This window comes from Danio rerio, chromosome 1 (assembly GCF_049306965.1).
Source record: "Danio rerio strain Tuebingen ecotype United States chromosome 1, GRCz12tu, whole genome shotgun sequence".
NCBI classification, from domain to species: domain Eukaryota; kingdom Metazoa; phylum Chordata; class Actinopteri; order Cypriniformes; family Danionidae; genus Danio; species Danio rerio.
Genome location: NC_133176.1, coordinates 18,897,020 through 18,906,274, shown reverse-complemented (window position 1 = coordinate 18,906,274; position 9,255 = coordinate 18,897,020). Strand labels below are relative to the sequence as shown.

The following is a 9,255-nucleotide window of genomic DNA, read 5'->3' as shown; positions in this document are numbered from 1 at the left end:
TAATTCGAAACACAATTTAAAAGTACACAAATCCAATTTGTCAATTCGAAACACTATTCTAAAATACACAAATCCAATTCGTCAATTCGAAACATGATTTAAAAATACACAAATCAAATTTGTCAATTGGAAACACGATTCAAAAATACACAAATCCAATTTGTCAATTCGAAACACGATTAAAAAATAAACAAATCAAATTCATCAATTTGAAACACAATAAAAAAACACAAATCCAATTAGTCAATTCGAAACACAATTCTAAAATACGCAAAACCAATTAGTCAATTCGAAACACGCTTCAAAAAACACAAATACAATTCGTCACTTCGAAACATGATTAAAAAATACACAAATACAATTCGTCAATTCGAAACACAATTCATAATATACACAAACCTAATTCATTTGGCGAAAATATTTATAATTTTTACTTGTGAATTCACACATTTTGTGTTACATTTATGAATTGCGTTTTAATTATACAAATTGGATTTTGTATATGTGAACTGTGCTGTGCATCTATGATTTGTATTTCGGAACTGTGTTATTTTAGAGACTGATGTGGCTCCATAAGTGAAAGACATAAACAAATTGGACTGGAATGCAGCCACACTCTCCCTCAAATGGTTTGCAAAATATATTTGAAAAATAAATAAAAAGAAAAAAGAAACTAATAGGTTAAAAAACATGTGATGGTGTGTAAATATTAAGAAATTTTTAATTTGGGTGAACTTAACTATCTATTTAAGTACATTTAAATACATTAGAAATCATGGATTAAGATGTCTGAAGAGTGTCTGAGTCAGAATCTTATTTTGAAAGGGCTTGTCATGCTGGTTTTACCCCTTTATTTTCTCTATTCCCCTATCAGCTGAATTCCCCCTAAATCATAATCTCATACAAATAGCATTGGATTACACACAAAATAAGCATTTCCTACATGGATTTGCAAGCTTGGATTAGTACAGTCATGTACTTGAGGCATATGCTTTCCACACACACTGATACCATGTGGAGATGCTTTGTAAACTCATCACTGTCTTTATGTCTGTCACTCAGAAGGTGATCTGAATTATCCCTAAGTATGTTGCGGTTGTTTTCTCTGAAGCATTCTCAAACAGCTGAATCCCCACGTGTTCTTGTCATGGAAGGATATCAAAGCTTTTATAACCAACAGGAAATGGACCAGCTTCAGAGGAGAACATACCCCAGAGTTGTTGGGATTGAACTCATGATTGATCCTATCATTCCTGTGACCTCTCTGGGATTTTACAGTTTCCACAAAGCATGCAGGATAATTTGTATGGCATGGTTATCATTCAAGGTGTAGTAGTCGTTTCAGTACAGCTGAGGCAGGGTTATTAAAATAGCAATGTGTTTTTATGCATTCATTTTCTTGTCGGCTTAGTCCCTTTATTAATCTGGGGTCGCAACAGTGGAATGAACCGCCAACTTATCCCTTTTTTATTTAGCAACAACTGGAGTTCAAGGAAAGCATTATTTGATGATTCTGAATCAATCAACTCAAACAGTCCTTTAGAGTTTAAGAAGGATTGTTCACCCCAAAATGAACATTTCTTAATATCAAAATCATTTATGCTCCCTTACCTTGTTTCAAACCAGTTTATTTTGTTCTGTTGAAAACAAAATACGAAATTTTGAAGAATGTTGGAAATCCGTAACCACTGACATACATAGTAGAAAAAACAAATACTTTTGAATCCAATGGTTAGTTAGGTTTCCAAAATTCTTTAAAATATCTTCTTTTTTTCCAATTTTGACAGAATTTTCATTTATGGGTGAACTATTCCTTTAACTTGAATTACCTTTGCACAGTTTGTTTGCTCGTTGGACAGAACACTTGCTTTCTGTAGAATGTTCACAGAAAGTTCTAGTGTCTTAATATTTAAGAAGGTTGGAAAATAATAAAGTGTGCATAAAATAACTTCACAAGACTTCAGGTGCACCTTTATGACCCTGAACATTACACGTTTACTTGAAGGTCGACATTATACTGTGCTAAAAAAAAAAAACTTCAACGACAGCTTAGCTCAAAACAGTATCTTAAAATGGTTATGGCTGTTACACATGGAAATCACCGAAGTGCATTCTTGGAGAGGTTGCTTAATCATGTATTTGGAACCAAATTTGTGTGTTACAGCCAGGCAAGATCGTTCAAGTAAGAGGACTCGATCATAACAGGACTCGATCAGTAAGCTGTTGTTTAGCCTATTTTTTTTTTTTTTTTCATTGTTCAAAATATTTTATTTTTCGTTCAACAGATTTAAAAAAATGGTTTAGACCAAATCAAGGGTAAGACTGACAATTTTGACTGAATTTTCATTTTTGGGTGAACTATCCCTTCCACTTCCACTTCCTTAGGACAATTTAAAAGTTTGCTCCTCGGACAGAATACCCTTGCTTTCTGTAGAATATTCACAGCAAATCATAAGTTCCAAAATATTCACGAAGGTCGGAAAATAAAGCGTGCATAAGATATACTCACGAGACTTCAGTTGTGCGCATTTATGTCGCTGAAAATCGTTTTTACTCGACGGTCGTCAAGAAACCACGCGACATTCCAAGGACAACTAAGCTCAAAACCTATCATAAAATGGTGAAGGCTACTACACATGGACATCACTGAACTGCGTTCTTGGTGAGTAGCGTGTTTAATTTTATTTAGGAACCAAACTCGTTTTTTACAGCCAGGCTAAGGTTTAAGTAATAGGACTCGATCATAACTCATTAAAAAGAGTAGCTTTTAAGCCTAGTTTTTTCCTTGATCATGGCGTTTTTTAGAATGTGTTTGTAATATCCTCGTTTAGTGCTTCGAAACAATTTTAAATGTACCACTAAGTTGGTTTAAGCTAATAATGTCAGACACACGTGTCCTTACAACCTTTAACAAACAGATAGTCGCTCATTCATTCAGTAACGTTAGGGCTAATTTACTGCAGTTTGTCTGCAATAAATACTGCGATTTGAAAAAAACCCCATAGCTTGAACAGATCTATTTGGAAAGAATGCATTACTTTAAACTGCTTTGGGGTATTATGGGTGTGAATCAGGCATGAAATAAAACATTATAAAATGGTTTATGGTTTTCTTGGCAAGCTAAAGAGTATTCAAATACAGAAATTAAATAATCATATGTAAGGTAACACTATATTTATCATAGCAAATAACAAAATACCGTAAACTTTAATAAACTTTACAAAAATGTACAATTTATTGTGCCTGAATGCTGTCATGAGCCTTAAAGACACATGCAAATGATACGCTTTCACTCTATTATGGTTAAACTCCAAAAATCCCATGTTTTGAAATAATGGCGTTTGCTCAAAGATAATCCAAATGAGCTCAACATTGAATACCCTGCGCACATTGCGATATCGATACTGAAACGATATATTGTTTCAAAGTTTGCATTCAATACTTTATATGGCTTTTTGCAACCCAAATATGAATAAAGTTCATAATAATAGTGTTTATATTTAAGTATCAGTAAAATTTGGTTTTATTTAAAAAAAATTAATAATAATATTAAATAATATTAAATATGCATGTTAAGGTACATAACAGCATACAAGGTTTTGTTTTTTAAAAACAGGTTTGTGATGTAAGCATTTGTGTAAATAAAGTCTATTTTGCACAATACTGTTGTTGATGCCAATTTAAATAAAAGAAAAAGATATTCAAGTCTGTTACAATAATGTTGTTGCTACAATAGCTTCTTTTTCTGATCATTTCACACAGATAATGTAAATTAAAAATAATCAATAACAAATCGAAACATATAATGTTATAGAACAGCCAACATACATGCTGTACCCGAGTTCATTATAGTCAAAGTGTTTTTTTTTTAAATTATTTAATAAGGTCACTTAAATAATTGCACAGCCCGTAAAGGCTTGAGCTTGCAGCTGGATCGAACAATTAGCATGTATTGTACTTTTTAAAGGTAAATAACACTTCATATTTTGTTAAAAAGCAAATAAACTTATTTTCTTTGTTCAAATTCTTTGGGGCCACTTCTCTGAAATATCTGTGCAAATATACAGAGCCAGTAACACGCATGAAAAAAATGACTCCTATGTGTGCACCCTTGGCCTGTTTAAAAAGATCATATATTAAATGAGATTTATCAGGCTTACAGAATGCCCTTGGGTTACATGTTTCTAATCCTCCATCTCTGAGCAGCGATAGCGCCTTTTGACTGAAATAAGCCTCGTTCTCCAGAGCTAGACTGAGCACACTCAACTAGAGCCCTGCTATTCTCTTTATTCTAATTTAAAATACAGTTTTAAACTTTTCAGTCTAACTCATGGTAATAAAGGCTTGAAAATATCTTATCCAGATCTCTGTAGGACAACATTGCATCATTTGGCCTGTAAATGGAGGCTTGCTAAGGCTTGTTTAAAGAACTGGTAGTTGTTACATTTTAGATATTTGCATCTTATGGAAATAGTACGTTCCATACCCTTATTAATTTGCTTTTTACTCTTTCAAAAAGAAAAGGTCAGTGGATTTTTACTCTTCAGAAAGCTTACAAACATATCATTGTAGTCAGAAAAACATTTTGTTTCCATCGTGAATTAGCAATTTCTGTACCTGAACACTGTTAGACTCCCCAGAAAAACGTCAGAAGTATTCAAACCATAAGGTGAAACTATTCTTATCACAATAATTATCACAGAAAAATCTAATATTGCAATATCAGATTTTTCCAATATCATGCAGCCCTAGTTTCTTAATAAAGCATTTTTTATAGCATGCAGTCAAAATTATATATATAAAAACCGAATGTTGCATGCATCATTATATCTGCCACCGATGAAAACTAAAACCACAATAAAACAACTGCAAAAAGAACGAGTAGTGTTTTAGGTGGGCTGAATCCTAAAGCATAAAATCTTGTTAGTTATTCAGCTAATGTATGTGCCATCAGATCAAAAGACAGAGAAGTATGATTCAGCTTCCCTATGGAGGACCTCGAAGACACTTTTAAGTGTTTGACATTGAGGTTCCTGGTAACGTTTTGAAGAATACGCACATCGACACCACCCTCATTTGCATTCCTATCAACTGTTTATTGTTGTGGCAAAGTATAAAAACAGTTCACAATCTTCACCGCTTTTACTCCCCTGTAACTAGCCACATGTAACATTTTTGCTAACGTTTCTCTCTCTCGCTTTTTCCTCTCAACAATCCTTTCTCTAACCTTCAGGGGCACAAACACAGGGACACTTAAGAGACCAAAGTCTTTATCTGTTCAGACAAAATGCTTCTCGGCTATTCTAGAAGCGTCCATTGTGCCTCAAATGCTTCAACACAACTCACCACAGCCCCTGTCCTTCTGAAGAACACACACACATAGGGATAATGATTTTTTACTTTACAGACTGTATATTTTCTCCCCCTGCCCCAACACTATTCCTAAACTCAAACCTCAAAGGAAACAATCTGCATTTTTACTTTTTAAAAATACTTCCTTCTGTGTGATTTTTGTGCTGTTTTCCTGACGGGGCTCAAAGGTATATGCGCATCAAAACACTGTCTAAAACATGCACATCATTCTAGTGTTTTTGCTCTGCAATATTGTTGTCACCATACTGGAATTTTTAACTTTTGATTTAATAAAAAAGTCAATACTCTATTCCGTTTTCGATACCATAGGGAAATATTGCCACAGCAGCAATTAAATATTTACAATATTTATGGAAGTCTAGATTTCTCAAACTTCAAGCATGGCTCAATATGCTACACAACCAGTCGATGTTTTGCTAGGCCAGTTTGGCCAGTTGTTCAAATTTTCACTTTCTGAAATAATACATTCAAGTAAATATTCCACTACTGTTTTTTTTTCTTTGTTTTGAACCACATATTGTTCTAATAACTTTTCACAGTTCTTAAATCCAATTTTAGCAGTAGACTCCTTTTAACTTTAAAGTGAACGCATCACTGATGTCATGTGAACAGTCAGTAATAAACACATAATCAAAACATAACCAGAGACACAATACAAAATAAATACTGTTTGAAACACTGCTGAAGATTTTTGTGCTGGTGATTTGTTTTGTATTTTGTAATTTATTAGTGTTAATAATAATGCTATAGCTAGAAATGTCTTTATCTAACCTATAAATTAAGAAATAAATACAAGGTCTTTTAGGGAATTTTGGGACCTTTTAAATAGTTTCTAAAATGTGGTGGAGTTTTATCTATGTAAAATACTGAGAATTTGGTAACACTTTATTTTTATGGTCCATTTGAGTATTAGTAGACTGTCTGCTTAACATCTGCTGATACTGCTCCTTCATCAGACATTTAACAGACTATAAGAAACTTTGCAATTACATGTCAACTTACATTAACGCTAACCCCAACCTAACAGTCTACTTATAATCTAATGAGAATTAGTTGGCATGTTGATGCAATGTAACTTAATTCAACAAACAGACCATTAAAATAAAGTGACTGACAATTTTAAGTTTTTTGTTTTTGTTTTTACTTTTGTATAATCTGTGTGTAAAGTTGCAATAAAGATTTATATATTTATATTTAATATATACAGTTGAAGTCAGAATTATTAAACCTCTTGAATTATTAGCCTCCCTGTTTGTTTTTCATTCAGTTTCTGTTTAACAGAGATTTTTTCAGCATATTTCTAAACACAATAGTTTTAATTAACTAATTTCTGATAACTGATTTATTTTATCTTTGCTATGATGACAGTAAATACTATTTTACAATATATTTTTAAAGGCACTTTTATACACTTTAAAGTGACGTCTAATGGGTTAATTATGTTAACTGGGCAGGTTAGGATAATTAGGCGTTATTGTATAACGATGGTTTGTTTTGTAGACTATTGAAAAAATATTCAGCTTAAAGGGGCTAATAATATTGATTGACCTTAAAATGTTTAAGAAATAAAAACTGCTTTTATTTTAGCCGAAATGAAACAAATAAAATTCTCCAGAAGAAAAAAATATTATCAGACACACTGTGAAAATTTCCTTGCTCTGTGAAACATCATTTGGGAAATATTAAAAAAAGAAAAAAAAAACAAAAAACAAATGAGGGCCTAATAGTTTTGACTTCAACTGTATAAAATAAAAATTGCTCAATGCCTATACCTGGTCGCCAACGGTCGCTGTCACTCACATAAACGGAGGTTGCTGGAAGTCACTCGCTCTCTGTTGTAATGAATGGTCGATTTGCCACTGCGACTCACTTGTAGTGTGAATGAGGCTTGAGGCAGCCCGAGTTGCCAAGTGTGCGCAAGGCACTTGATTTGCGGTTCAAATACAAACTTACAGTACCTCCAATCTTCAGTGCTTAATTCACCTTCATGCTCTAGCATAACATCACAACTCACAAGAGAACTTTTCACCTTGGCTAAAAATCTCATTGTGATTTAGTCTTGTAAGATCTCGTAGCCCGAGATTTCGTGGTACCTCACCACGTCCCTGGAGAACTACCATCTCTACACATTTTCCTCGTCTTCTTTACCAAATGCACCGGATTCAGATCATCAGCTCATTAGCAGAGACTGTGAGACCTGTAATGGGTGTGACAGACAAAGGAGACATCCAAAACATGCAATGTTGGTGGTCTTCCAGCAACGTGGTTGAGAAACACTGGTTTAAGCTGTATCTTAAAGACTAAAAAAAGTAATCAAAGTATTTTGATGCTGTTTGACATTTAGATTATCTGTTGAAGGGCAATATTTTGAGAATTCTGAGAGACTTGCATAAATAACACAAGAATTGAGGTCTCTACTCTGCATCACAACAAAGTGATTCTTATAGTTAACAATCTAACTTAAATTGTTGTATTTGTGAATTTCAGTAGTTCATTTGTTATGGTAAATTAAAAGGGTTATTTAAAAACCAACCAGCAGTTAATCAAAGCCTGCTTTCTGCACATTTTAAGAGCCAAATCAAAGTCATTACCAGTGTGACCAGGTCATTTCACTCGCTAGCCTGTGGTCAGCCTGGGTTTTCTGAAAATGCCCTGGAGCTGCGTAATTTGAGTATTCCTGCTGTGGACATTTCTGGGATTGGTGTGAATGTGCAGCCATTACCATGTCAGAGCACAGAGCCAATTAAGAGCCAGACAGTTGCTACGGCTCATCAAAGACTGTATGCTCATTATTGGGTGTAAAACACTCTTTTCTTTCATTAAATGTCTGTTGCTCAGTGTGCTGAGATTTTTATTAATTTTAGAATCTCGCATAGGTTTTGCAATATAGGTTATAAAATAAGTGACAAGGCCATTAGAGTCTGTTAACTGGAACATTTTACTGATTAAAAAAAAAAAAGAAATAAATTTTGTCAAAAATAAAAAGGAATTATTAAAGTGACCGAAAAAGTAAACTTTTGTTTTTAGTATATTGTTGTTGTGACGTACCCTTAGATATGTTTCCACTTACTTTAATACACGGAAATGTTGAAAGAAAAAAAACATAATACATTATTCACAGAAAATTGATAGAAAAATGACTAGCATTAAGTATCACATGTATCAATACAAGCTAATCAGTTGTGTTTTATGTCAATAGCAAGTTTACCATTTTTATATAAAATAGTTTATATAATGTCTATAACTTTTGTTTAGAAATTACAAATTCCAGAGGCAGAATATGTAAAATTACTCTTTCAGGTTGGCCCGCAAATTAATAAAGTAAAGCACGAGGGGTTTGTAAAAGCAAACATAAGGTAAAAGTACATTGATATTACTAAGTCAGGGGTGTCCAAACTCGGTCCTGGAGGGCCGGTATCCTAGTGTTCTGCTTCACAAGCACAAAGTGATCTACTGAGCAAACTGAGCATCACAGAAAACATGTCCATATGAAGATAAAGAGGCTAGGCAAACATTTAATTAAAATAATAGACACTAGGCACCTCAGATAAAAATATTCTGGTTTCACGGTATTGTAATCACTACTGTAAAATCTGTTCTTTTTAAATGTCTGGGTAAATAAACCAAAAACTTCTCCCCTTATTGGACAAAAAAACTTTATTTTAGGAAATATTTTTTAGAGCAGTTAACATGCCATTACAGAATAAATGAATTTTCGTTACAAAAAAGAGCAAATGTTTGGGCCTGAAAACAGGTTTTTATCTTTGGTTTCATTCTATAATACTGGAATATATTTTCTACAAAGGTTTAAACTTTGAGAGTGTTTAAACAAGAGAAAAGTGTGAAAATGTTAATGCCTGTTTTAGAAATGTGTATAAAGTG

General features: G+C 33.2%; 1 long non-coding RNA gene across 3 annotated transcripts in view; it reads left to right on the top strand.

The window, feature by feature from the left end:
• Positions 1 to 2,355: 2,355 nt before the first annotated feature.
• LOC141385538 (uncharacterized) overlaps positions 2,356 to 9,255 on the top strand; it is a 31,594-nt gene continuing 24,694 nt past the window's right edge. For all 3 annotated transcript variants that reach the window (XR_012405892.1, XR_012405888.1, XR_012405889.1), the window contains exon 1: positions 2,356 to 2,662. This is a non-coding gene — a long non-coding RNA (uncharacterized lncRNA). The remainder of the gene's footprint in view (positions 2,663 to 9,255) is intronic.